This window comes from Nipponia nippon, unplaced genomic scaffold (genome assembly GCF_047370975.1).
Source record: "Nipponia nippon isolate SJK-2023a ecotype South Korea unplaced genomic scaffold, ASM4737097v1 scaffold_5, whole genome shotgun sequence".
NCBI lineage: Eukaryota > Metazoa > Chordata > Aves > Pelecaniformes > Threskiornithidae > Nipponia > Nipponia nippon.
Window position 1 is genome coordinate 80,029,555 of NW_028262369.1, and position 13,414 is coordinate 80,042,968.

At 35.3% G+C, this 13,414-nt stretch overlaps 1 protein-coding gene across 4 annotated transcripts in view; it reads left to right on the plus strand.

Moving 5' to 3' along the window:
• The first annotated feature begins 899 nt into the window (after positions 1 to 899).
• Positions 900 to 13,414, plus strand: part of LOC104009969 (sodium channel protein type 2 subunit alpha-like) — a 79,091-nt gene continuing 66,576 nt past the window's right edge. For 3 of the 4 annotated variants that reach the window (XM_087730450.1, XM_087730446.1, XM_087730449.1), the window contains exons 1-3: positions 900 to 1,130; positions 8,965 to 9,215; positions 9,792 to 10,043. The gene's annotated coding sequence lies outside the window, so the exon portion shown is untranslated. The remainder of the gene's footprint in view (positions 1,131 to 8,964; positions 9,216 to 9,791; positions 10,044 to 13,414) is intronic. The other variant, XM_087730448.1, reaches the window with a different exon arrangement.

Below are 13,414 nucleotides of genomic sequence, written 5' to 3' on the forward strand. Positions count from 1 at the left end.
TAACGTTTGTTCATTAAATCCCACATGACTGAACAAAGCTGGTAGCTTGATTTTAAATTAGTTGGGAACTGTAGTGGTCTGTAACCCAAGGCTATAAGTCAATATATTGCACACACTTGCTGACATTGCTCAGCATTTCTACATCTTGCTTTCCACAGACACAATACTCCTCAAACTGACATGCAGGACAAAATAATATGCTGCCTGAAGCACATTATTCACTCAGTACTGTTGCCCATGGACCAGGCGATGTTGGAGCCACTGCTCTAGTAATTCTTCCCAGAATGGCCAAAGGAATCCTAGGTAAGCAGATGTAAATCTGCACATGCCCAGGAATCCTGTCTAAGGAAAAAACTTTGAGCTATGCTGTTTTACATAAGCATAGTACATTTTACGCGCATAAAAGAAATGAACATGATGCCAAAAGTGCGTGGTAGTATTTAAGGAATAAGACAGTATAAAGATCATCAGCAAGTTCAGCATACACCAGTTAGGGGTGCAGTCAGTGTCTGTGCTCTCTTATTTACACATTCCTCTCTTCCCATGGGTTTTTAAAGGAAACAGCACATTTAAAACTAAATGCCCTGCTGAATGTATACAGACAACTGTTTTTAAATTTAATTATTTTAAGAAAAAGTCTTTAAAAGGGTTATTCAATAATCAGTGTGGTTTTGTTGGTCCGTTCTGCTTCTTGCCTGGAGGAACTTACTACACAGGAGCTGTTTGAAGCGTAGGTCAGAATAAACTGGGCTGAAGATGCCTCATAAACTGACGCTTTGTACGTATTCATTATCTTTACCAGTAGGTGGAGCTGCCACGTTAGGTGCTGCATTTTTTTCACTTCTTCTCCCCCTCCGTTCCCCCACCCTTCACCCCCCCTCTCCTAATAAGCTGTTTTCTGATATATGTTGGGTACCATAGAGTGAGACTGAGAACAGGAAGCGGAGGCAGAATCAGAGAGGATTCTGGAAAGGTCTCTGTGTTTTCTTTTCCACTGAGAATACAGAAATGATAATTAATTTGTAAAGCATTGTGGTTGGAAATCTGGACTATTTCAGGAGGAGACATATATTATCATATTATTTTTGGATGCTGGGCTTTGCAGTGATTTGTCATTCTCTTTCAATCAGGTAAGCTGGCAAAACATTTAATTGTACCCATAATAAATCTTAGCAATATGATCTTTTCCACATTTCAGAATCGGATTGTACCCTCTGGTTTGCTGTTAAGGTAGAGTCAAAGATGGAATGGGGAATTCAAAGCCATTTTGTACTGACTGATTGTGATGATGGTGTGATTTTTTCATTTTAACCTCGTTAAATCTGATATCTGGCCTCTTAGTCTTAATGTGATGTTGCAATGCAGTAGTCTTACTTGCAAAATCAGATCATTTTATAATCAAGGTATACTAAATTAATTCCTAGCATTTTATAGAAGTGACCTTGTTTCCTAAGAAGAAAAATCTGGTGATATGCAGGCTCAGGAACACCAGGTCTCACAAGATTCTCAGCATCTCAGATTCTGATGATCCAGGAATAAAATCTATGTGGTTAGTTACTGCTATTTTCAATATATATATGTATGGTATTTGAAGAGATTCCCTTATTAGCTAGATTTTGTAAAAGATATGTAAGGAAATATTTTCTCTCTGTGCCATTTTTTGCATGGTTGTGTGTCTGTGTGCATGAGAGAAAGGGCTCACCAACTGTTAATTAACCAGAGGTCCACACCGATGATACAGTTCACATTTTGTCTATGACATTACTGTCTAGCTTAATATGTGCTTCTTAATAGGACTGTTTGAAGAAATCAGCACAAGAATTATTATATTTCATGTTATTCTCCATTTATCTATTGTCTCATTCATTGTTATTAGTAATAATTAAAGCAGTCAGTTATTAAAGGTAAAAGGAAAATATCTATTGAAGATCACTTTGATACGTGAATTCTTTTTTCAGTAGTGGTTCTACAGACACATGTTCATATTAAAACTATATATGCTATCATAGTATTAATTTGGAAATTATTTCCAAGAGAAAACAGTAGAAATAAAAAAATGCCAAAACCCCATACAACAGAATAAGAAGCCCACTGTTTCATATGACCATCTCAATCCATATACGAAAAAGAAAGCAGGACTGGGTCTCAGGTGGTACTCAGAGTAGCAAGTGAGGCCTGTACCTGAAGTAGTGATATGAAAGAATGAAGTTTTTAATTTGTATTTTTTATGGTGCCAAATCAATGCGCCTGTGGCATCCTTGTGTAACTTCAAAATAAACGAACAATAATAATGATGATGTTTGTTTTAAAAACATATCACGTTTGTGGTTTCATAACTGATTTGTCAAGAAAACAGTTGCAGAAGAAGACTTTTTAACTCTAACAGTTTAATATTTAATTTTTGCTCTTTTACACATCTCCATTTTGGGAGAAAAGATTGTTCAAGACTAAAATGTGAGCTGCTGAAGTAATTCGAAGCTTCATAGCACCTGTTAAACAGACATGTTGTTTGTTAGGCCTTGATATTTATAGAAATTGTGCTTGTGTTGTTAGCTTATGATTTTTCCCTCTAATGAGCAGAAGTTAAGTGCCCATACTGATTTTCTTAGCTGTGCCAATTAAGCTCAGTATTGTAAAGTTCTCTTTAGATAATACTAGATGCTAGCAGAGGTAGAGACTTTCCCGTTTTCGTTGGAGAACATGAAACAATTCCCTTGTGCCCTCTCAGATTCTGTCAGAGTGAGAATTTGGTCATTTCCCTTTATTGTCAGGTAACTTGGAGTGGGGAGGGATCAAGGGAAAGGAGAAAGTATAGAAAGTATGGGGTTTTTAATCAATATGCTGATGACACATTTTGTGTTTTCACCTCTTTTTCTTCATTAGATAGTATTAGATAAGTTAACTTGTACCTTATGAAGATGAGGAGTGGAGATAAATTTATTTGCCCTGAGAAGACTAAGGATTTTAGAAGCAAAAAGGATGGTGGGATGTAAGATGGAACTTTCTGACTGATGGTATCCATTTTCTTCTGCTGCTGACATTCTCAGCCCTGTATAATATGCTATGTGTATGCTATGTATTAATTACATTGCTGGAGTTCCACAACTTTTGGTGGATCAGAGAATAGTAGATGCTAAGAGAGTTCTTTGTAAAAGGCAAGAAAGTTGTGACCTTGTTCTCAAAAGTGCAAATCCTGGCCCTTTTTACCCATATGCTGTTCTTGCCATAAGGTGACAAATGAAAAAATTGCTTGAATTCTGCTCGAGTTAAACTTAAGGGAAAATAAATGCAAGTTTCTGATATTTGGTACTGTATTTGTTAAGATGATCTATTTGTTGACCTCTGAAAATGACTGTTGACAGTAAGTTCAGGAAGTTACAGTTACTCTGTTCTTTATCAGAAAATTCTAGTTAGAATTTAGAAACTTGACTTTCAAAAGTCTAATTATCTTAATTGCCACACAGTGTAACTCTTCTATATTTTTTTACCTTATTGCTGTTAATCAGTAATATATACTGTTGCCATTTGCAGGAAATATTGTTTTTTCATCCTCACTTGAACAAATAAAAGGTTTAAAATATTGTAATAAAATTGATGCTCACTAGTCCAGACTGTTTACAGAACAAATGTACACAGTCTGAGCTGTGGCTTCAGTAAGCCCATCAAATCAAGTGTCAACCACCATAAAATCCATCTATAGGAAACTGCATCCTCCGCAGTGGAAAGCTGCTGTTACTCAATACAGCTACCACTCCTGATTAAAAGCTCTGAAGCACATTGCCAATGGCATCTGTCTCTAAGGTTGGTATTGATTGCCCTCCCATAGGACCTTGATATGGGAGCTGGTATCTTACAACCAGTTCATCTGCTTTCATCAAAATTTTCTTTATGGACAACTGCAATCCGTAGTATATTATTGCGACAATGTTATTGCTTGAGTTTCCTTGTCTTATGACAAGGTAAAGCAGAGGGACTGGGGATAAGAGCAGTTCAGGCAGGGACTGTATTACTTCAAAATATAAATATAGAGTAGGAGCACCATATGCTCTTGAGTAACCATAATGTGTGCGTACTGTCACTGCAATCCTAAACAGGAGTAACAAAGTTAAATTCTAGGTCACAAGAGTATCTGGTCTCTCATTTTTTCATTACCCATCCCAAAATGATTTCTGTTAAAAAAAAAAAAAAGAACCAAACCAAAAGCACCAGCCAACCCACCCCAAAACTGCCATTTCAAATTGTTGCTAAACTTTAAAATGGTCACCAGTCTTGGTAAGGTCTTCCTACAAAAAACTACTGTTCAGTTACTCTACCAACTAAGACAGATCATGGGATGTGTTTTACAGTAAAAAATGCAACAAAAAAGTTAAAAATTAATTAAAGAGCTTAAGCTTTTATGAGGCTCTTTCACATGTAAAAACATTAAGGAAAAGGTTATTTATGCTCAGATTAATTATTTGTCTAGTCATTCATTCTTCATTGTTATTGATTGCTTCTTACTGAGTAGTTTTACTTAGGCAAGTTTAATCATAGAGCTACCATGTGCACAGGTCCCTTTTTCAACCTGGAATTGTTTTTCCTGCTACTTCTCTGGATTCCTGACTTGATCCACCAACTTGATGGATGTCATATATCCTTATCAAATGATCACATTTTGAATATGTATATATTGACTGTGTAGTCCATATGCAGTGAGTCTGGCAGATCCCAGATATATTGATTGCATACATGCTGTACTGTTGAGCTACCTGCTCAGCAAAGCTGATGTGTTTCACATGTGTTGAAGTTACTACACATGTATATATGTATGTATATGTATATGTGTATGTATGTATATATGTATGTATATGTATATATATATATGTATACATCAGCTGAAGAGCACATGCAGCTGACCTGCACTGCATCAGGCACATCCTCATATTCCTTTCTTTGTAGGATTTCCTGAATGAAAGTATGAGGGACCCTAGTAAATCTGAAAGGATATCACAGATGCCAATATGGAAAATGGCTTGGAAGAGTATCAGTACTACTGGCTCTGTGATACCCTTTACTATGCTCTAGTATAACCACTTAACAGGAAGATCTTTGGATAGAGAGACATAGCAGGCAATTTCCATTTGTTGATGATTTATGCTTAAATTAGACATTGCTTATTTAATATTAGGCTCTCCTTTTTGGTATGAGAGGGGAGCAATGTTTCTGGTCTTTTAGCATAATTTATTTTAAGAATGAAGGAATGAAGAAGCCCTATACATTTTATAAAAGTTAACCTAACTTCATAGTCAAAGACAGAGATTTTTAACCACAGATAAATTGTTCTTATTTAAACAGATACTTGAGTGTGTTCTCCATTGAAAGGCACTCTTTAGATGAAAAGAATTCCCTAAAGCTAAACTGTGTCCAAAAATTCAAGTTTTCTGTGATAACTTTTATGTTACACAGAGAGAGCACTTTTAAATGATGAGTGAAGACATATGCCTAACTTGCACTCTTACACCCATCAAGGAGCAAAGCAAATTACACTCATCACAAACAGCTTTGAATCTTTTTTTTTTAAATTCTGTTTCACTTTATTTTAACTTAAAGCCCAATCAACTGCAAAACTTGTGTACGACAGATGAAAGCAAAAGCACTAGGGTTTACAGTAAGAAAGGCAATCCATTTATAACGTTATTTTAGGTCTAAATTAAATAAACTTGATGGCAGAAATAAGTAGTTAATCTCAAAAGGGCCCAAGAGTCCAAGGTCAGATTGAACTGAAAGAATGGAGAGGGCAATCCTAATGTTTACCTTCATTCAGATGAAATGTCTGAAGAAAAAACCTGTCACTAATATTTAAGGCCAAAATGTTCATATGAAGAAGTCTGACCTGAGACAGAAGTTCAGACCAAAATCAATATTAAAAAAATTCAACCTGTGTTAGGAAGGAATTTCTTCCTACCGAGTGAAGCTGTAACTGAGTATTAAAGGAGTCTTCCTGAGAGGTTTTACTAACACCAGTTTAAGTTACTTGCCATGTTTTTCCTGCATATCAAGTTGCTTTAGTTTGTGTTATAATAGGAAGAATACTGGAACAGGAAGAATTCTGGTAGCTGCTATAACACTAGCTATCATTCTGTAGTGTATATTACTTAAAGCTAAAGGCCTTTTATTAGTACAATATTTAGTTGACATACTTAAATTTCAACATTATAAGAGACACCTTTTAAAGAGGTGGTAGAACTTGTACCTCATAGGCTGTGCTCCTTTAGATTTATTACACACATGTAGTGACTAGATCAAAGTCTTACTTCCACAATCCATTTGGAAAACATTCCAAACTTAGGGCTTGGTTAAGTTTTATTAGGCACTTCCATGATGCCTGAATGAACACCTTGAAAAAATCCATGTACATTTTTCATAGTCTGTGTTAAACCACAGGTATAAAGCACTCTATTTTCATGTTGACTTTCTGTGCATTTTCCTCCTTGTGTAGTAACGATCACATTCAGCCGAGAATTGTGTGTAAGCCTCTCAGCCAGAAGTTCCAATTTTTTCCCTTTCAGTTTCCTAGACAACTGTCAAAGTCTAAATGCAATCCATTAATCTTGTGCTATACAAAGTTTATTCTTTCATATTTTGTATTGATTAGTTTCCGGGGCTAAGTAAGACTAGGAAAGTAAGTGTTCCAGCTGCATGGTTCCTAATGATTCAGTTCATTTTCTGAGTTTAGTTTGTTATTTCTTTTTAGGTTCATAAGCAGTATTTTGTGTTGCAAATGCATTTTCATAAGTTTCCATAGAAAAATTTAGAAAAGAGTATTCCTTCAAAAACAGAGCTTTCTTTTTTTTTTTTTTTTTTACAAAGAAAAGCGATACTGCAATGTATTTAGATATTGCTAACTGATATTTTATTGTGACTTCTTTAACACCTCTGCAGTGGATACTGGTATGTGTTCCAATGTTTCACTTGTCAGCACATTTAAATTTTCATTACAAAAAGGATTAGGAATTAGTTGAATCTAGAATATGGGGAACATGAAACAAATAATTCTGAATCTGGACAAGTAGTTTTGTGGATAATGCTGTTGCTTCTTCATTTAAAATCGGGTTAAGATTTTTATAACCACTTAACACTTCAATTATCCGTATAACTGCCCGAGATTTCCATTCATTGTCTGGCATTTGTCTCTAACATGAGATTTCACTTAGTTAAAGCCATCACTGGTGTATCGTCCTATAATGGTCTTTATAAGAGTGTCTACTTTTGAATAGCCCCATTTCTTTTCTAAATCACATTTCAGATGGAATCAACACATTTCGCCATGGGACAATGTGATAATAATATGCAGCTATCTTTTCCAGCTCATCATTACATTGAAAGGGAGCTCAACTGTATGAGGATATAGTTTGAACCTTTTTTTGAAGCAATATCATGTCTCAGAATTCGAAGCATACTTCAACCAGTCTTAAATAAATGCTGATGCCATATAGACAGAAGAGTTCAGGAAGGAGTCCCACAGGAAAGAATATATATAGTCTGTCCATCAGGAATCACCACTCACTAGGCCTGAGATTTTATCTATGATTCTCTCTTGGAAGCTGAATCAGGATAATCTATCCCAAATAAAAACGATTTTGGTCAACGTATCAGCCAAAATAATTCTCTGTCATTGCCTTCAGCTACAGTAAAACTGTATAATCTGGACCTGCCTATGAAAAATTTCTAGTCTTGGGGTAAGAATCAAAGACACTGGATTAAAAAAAAAGTAAAACATTTTTCAATGTTTTGCAAATATTTGCATTGTACAGAAAAAAATGCTTAAAACTATATGAGGTGAGTTATTAATTGAAATTCTGTAATGGAATTACTCTGACATGGCCTAGGCCTATTATAAATTCAGGACAAATTGATACAATTGATACTACTATACTACCATAATGTATAGCATTAGTAGATACAAAGCTGCATCCCTTATCCATTGGAGATACAGCCAGTACAAACATGCATGGGATATAATAAATAGGGAGGCGGATACTAGGTGATAGGGTTACATGTGAAAAAAGGTTCTCTGTGACTGCCTCGTGCTCTAATTCAAAATATAGATTTATTGAAATTACCTGCACTGCTAGTGTTATTAACAATTATCACATTAAAGACTAATTCCTCAACGCACATTAAAGATTATTTCCTCAATATTTTGCAAACTGGCAAATATTTTAACTGGATAGAAGTTACACCCTCTCTTTTGAAAATAAATGTCATATGAATGCTTACTATTAGTCATTAGTCTTTTATTAGGAAGCTATAGTATCCCTTTCATATTATTTTAAAGCCTGCAAGCAGCAGCACTTACACCTTTTGCTTATTTGCACTGTATCTGACCATGAGATCAGATTTCAGCCACAATGTTGCTTCAGAGGCAGAATCCAGATGTACCCAATAGGCAAAGGGATGGGGAAATCCCCTATGTACCCCCAGGGAAAGCTGCATTCAATGGAAAATATGCATTGGTGGATAAGTATCATTGGTGGCAGTATGAAAGTCACGATCCCCTGAGGGTCCTACTGGAGACACAGCTTTCAGATGTCTTCAGTGGAGCCTCTCCAGTAGTGACTCATCACAGTAAGATGTGCTGAATCAGTCCCTGACTCAAAATGACCAGCACATTGAAAGAGTTTGCTGTTAGCAATCGTCAGAATGACTTTATGTTACATAATTAAAGAAATAGAAGCTGTAATTGTGGCACCACTTATTGTATCTTTGTGAAAATGTAATTCTAGATTAATAGTAACTAGTACTAGGTAAATTCTAGGTTAGTATTTTAAATGCATTTTCTGTAGGAGTACTTGGAGATCTTCTATCTTTATAAATAAGAGAAGCAGTGGCCTAGTAGAAAGCTTTCATGTTCTGTTTTCCCACCTTTTGTGTTCTCTTTGACCCGATCTGTGTCTACACAGAATTTCTTTATTTTATCCACAGAGTTTCCACAGTGGCTGCTCAACCTCACTACATTTGGAGAAAAGTATTATTAAGGGGTGCTTTGGCAGGAGCCGAGACCTAAAAGAGAGGGATGTCTTCTTTTTCTTTTCTTCTATAGGAATAAAACCAAAATAACAACAACATAAAAATAGTACGAAAAGATCCAGAAATATATCTGGTCCAAATGAGAATAAATGTCTCAAAGACATCTCAGCTCAATCTCAATGGCTGAAGACTAAAGTTTGCAAGCTGTAAGTAGACTGTTTATATTTAATGAACTAGATACTCAGATTATGAAAGCTTTGAAGACTGAGGAAGCCACAGCCAGCCTTTGGTCAGCTCTTGTAATGATGCAATCTTTAAATTGAAGAACCCGGGGAAGAAATAATCTTTTTCTGATATTACATTGCTTGAGATGGAAGAAAAATTTTGTCACACAAAGAAAAACACTTATACCAACATTCTTTAAGATAAATGGCATGCAGAAGTATCCATATTTTCATGCAAATATAGGCTGAATTAACTTCTGTTCCTGGTTGAAGACAGTAAATCCAGTGGGGAGTAATGATACACTGTGCAGTTCCCTAAGCCACAGATGAGAACACTCCTGTTAGCCTGGTCACAGTTACCCTCTGTCTATTAAAGACTTCACTAGTCATGCAGTGATCTCAACAAGACCCATTTTTCCCTTTTAGTTAAAAGAATAAATGGAATTTTTGAAACTCATATCACTTAAAGGATATTCTTAAATGTACTTTTGGGCTGTGTTAGGTTTTGTGGACTAACCCATGTTCCATCCTGTTTTTCCTACATCTCTTTGCTCTTAGGTTGGAAAAATGTGTCTATGGGAATATGTACTTATCTTTGTCTACTACAATTAATTTTGAGAAGCTTTGGACACAGGAACAAAGAATGAGAGAGTCTTGAAGAAACTTCAGTCTTGAAGAAGCTTCAGCTCCCAAGGAGAAACTTTTCTCACCAATTCCATTTTCTGCTAGAAATGCAGCCTTTTTGTTTTCATGATAGCAAAAGATCCAGTGGCTAAATTCTGAGATTTGGCATGTCTTAGAAAAATAAAGGTAAGACCATCTTTTCTTCTCATCCAGAAATAATGTTTGACTTCATAAGATGGCCATTTGCTATAGTGCTATATGTCTTCACTAAAATATCAGTAGGAAAATGAAACTATCATCTTTAATGAGGTCTAGCTGTAGAAATTTGTGTTACATGTATTGCAGCTATTTTCCATTAGAATGTAAGGATCTTTAACATTGGAAGGTTTTTGCAAAACATTAATTAAGTATTGTATTGCAACTAGGTTGATGGGCTAAGAAAGACACCCTTCCTCTTAAATTGCATAGGGTTTTCATTTGGCCTTCTTCAGGTTTCTCCAATACTTAAGTATTCACACTTGATCTCCTTTCACACCTTCTCAGAGGCAACTTATGGTGTTAAAGAAAATATAAGGCAGGCCTGCATTTAAAGAATTCCTAGAGGTTTTTGTCAATTTTTATAAATAAATAGTTCAAATGATTTATTTTGGGCGTTCTACAACTTGAAGGTACATATCTGAGGAATCCAGGTTCATTTCTTTACATAACTTACCTATTTTTGATTACTCTAGTTTACTAGGTACAGCATATGTTAGCCTTGATGTAAGAATCCTAAGCCACTATTTCCACTCCTAGGTAGGAGAAGAGAAGAAATAGGAACAAATTAATTCAAAAGCAAATGTTGCAGTGAGGTAGAGAGGGGAGAAAAGAGATGAGTGTGGAATGGCAGTGGGTACAAAAAGGCAAATAAGCAGGAGGAAAGATTATCCATAGCAGTGTCTTGGTGAGAGAGAGCAGTGTCCAAAGACATCCCGAGAAGCAGCTTCTGAATCTTTCAGACAGGTCTGAGATTGCTTTCCAGTCCCTAATCTAATCTGGTTTGAGTATTCTCCCATCAGCCTAGTCTTTCACCAGTCAGATTTAACCTCATGCATTATATTCTGCCCAGATTTCCAAACTCTTACAGTACTTTCTTTTGTTGAGGTAGAGGTTCTTAAGATTTAGTTAACGTACTTTCACACCTTATTGCAAGTCACTACTGAGGATATTAAACAAAATTGCAGGTAACATCCCTGAAGATCCACGTTAGTATTAATTCCTTAGTGTTTCCTGTATTTACTGTTCTTTTTGGTCAGGTTTCAGCCAATGTGAACTCCCAATTCATATTCAGCCACTTATCACTACCCCATTCTAAATCTTCTTAAGGTAAGGTTTTGTTAAGGAAATATTATTTCTGTTACACACCCTTATTAGTTGTTTTTGTATTCTCATAACAAGTAAGTATTTTTGTCTTCTGTGATTTATTAATTTTATTAATAAATACCTGGTGGTGATTTCATTATTTTTATTTTAAATAGTTACATAACACTAATGCCTGCAGGCTGCTGAGGCTGACTGTACAAATCCAGACAAAAATGACAGTCATTGCTACAGATAAATAATAGTCTAAGGAAAATGACACAATAGCTGAATGATAAATGTTGGAAGGAATGGAAAAAAGGAAAACAAATCCTACATATTAGTCAGTTAGGACCTGTAAACACAAATTATCATAGTTTAAACTAGTAGATTACAGTTTAAAGAAGAGGCAGGTTCTGAGCAGGTGCTAAATGCTGGAGGCTATTTTCAGCTTTGAGGAAGTCACTCCTTTCCTTGGAAATACCTACTTTTGTGGAACCAACATTCATGGATTCCTTGGCTTAGGACCCATGGATAGTTTTGACTGGATATCTCTTTAGATATCTCCATTAACTCTGCATTACATTGCATTTACCAGTTTGAATTACAACAGTGACAGTTTGGGGGTCTCTTTTTCTTTTTGGAGTTCTATTTCTTATTCAAATATTTTTAAAGCACTAAAAAATAGTGTAAACATGCCAGGAAAAACAAGGTAAATGTCAGTTACAAAAAGATAATCTATAGCTGTAAAAAAATACTTCAAAGCATTTCAGCACATAACAGTATAGGTTTTTCTTTGTGAAATTAACCTCTGTGCACAAATGCATGAGAAATTTCAATAAAAAGATTTCATTTTAGATTGTCTTCACAACAAACTAATATTTATCCATCCTTTTATTTTTAGGGTAAATCGAACGCAGCATTAGCCAATTTGGAATTTCATCAGAGCATAGTAACCTAAACATCACTTCACTTCCAGAAAAAGAACACCAGAATTTTGCAAAACAACTTCCCAAATACTAAGAGAGGGAGTTAGGATGACTCATTTCTTTAGAATCTTCCTGCATGCACTCCCTCTGTACTCCTTTCCTCCTCAGGACAGTGGTAGTTTGAGTTGAGGTAATTTTCTGACGACATCAGCACAGAAGAGCTACACTTTTTACTTCTAAAGCTGCAGAAAATAATCTCTAGCTGGTGCTGAAGTGGTGCCACTAACCCTGTTGTTTCTGTTTCTCCTTCCATGGGAGCCCCACCTTTTTGATTTGGACAAATATCTTTACTGGCCTAATGTGAGACAGCTAGTCTTATTAACATGAGTGATTTAGAGCAGAGTTTTTAATCCAGATTTTAGCATTTGAGAAGCTATTGCTGTGCTTGGCACAAAGGAAGATATTATTCCCAAATTACAGCCTCTCAAATAAAAGATTAGCATAAAAAAATTATGGTATTTGGTCATTTTACAGATTCCATTTGCTAGCCTCGCGCTTATTCCAACTCTAATCAAATACATGTTTGTGTGCCAGTGTTTCAGTTTTAATGGAACGAAAATCTCGGTAGTCAGCTTTTTCAAGGTTTTAGCAGGAAAATAATTCTAATACCAGTGTTGTAAAAGAAAAAATCCAGCCCATAAGAAAACTGCATGGTTTGTTATTTCTCCACCTTGAAAATTTTGAAGGGTGCATGTGGATTGTTTCACGCAGAATGTGAATAACCTGTTAGATAACTTTATGATTTTAATAAATAAACATAGTATCTGCCTGGTTCTTACACAGATACTTTCACTTTTACCATTTGCCTGATTTAAGATATTATAAGAATAGATACTTCAGGACACTTCTGGCTTTTTCAGAGACACACAAAAATTAATTTGACAATGTTAGCATAGATATTTCACTTACTTTCTGAGTCATCTTCTGTGTAAATGATGAGAAGATAATGATATTCAAAAATAAAATTTAACAAGTTATCCATAGACATAATATAAATAACTAAAATATCCATAAAATTAAGAACATATGGATAGTGTTTATTGTTCAATCTTATTATTTAAAGGAAGGGACTGAAGGAAAACTGGATAAGGATTTATGGAATGCAATGCTCAAATGCAACTAAATGGATTTATTTAGCAAAAGCATGTCTTTAATAAATTGGAGCTTATTCTTTCCAGTGAAATCTATTGAACTGTAGACCACTATACATATGGTATCTAGGCCCAAACT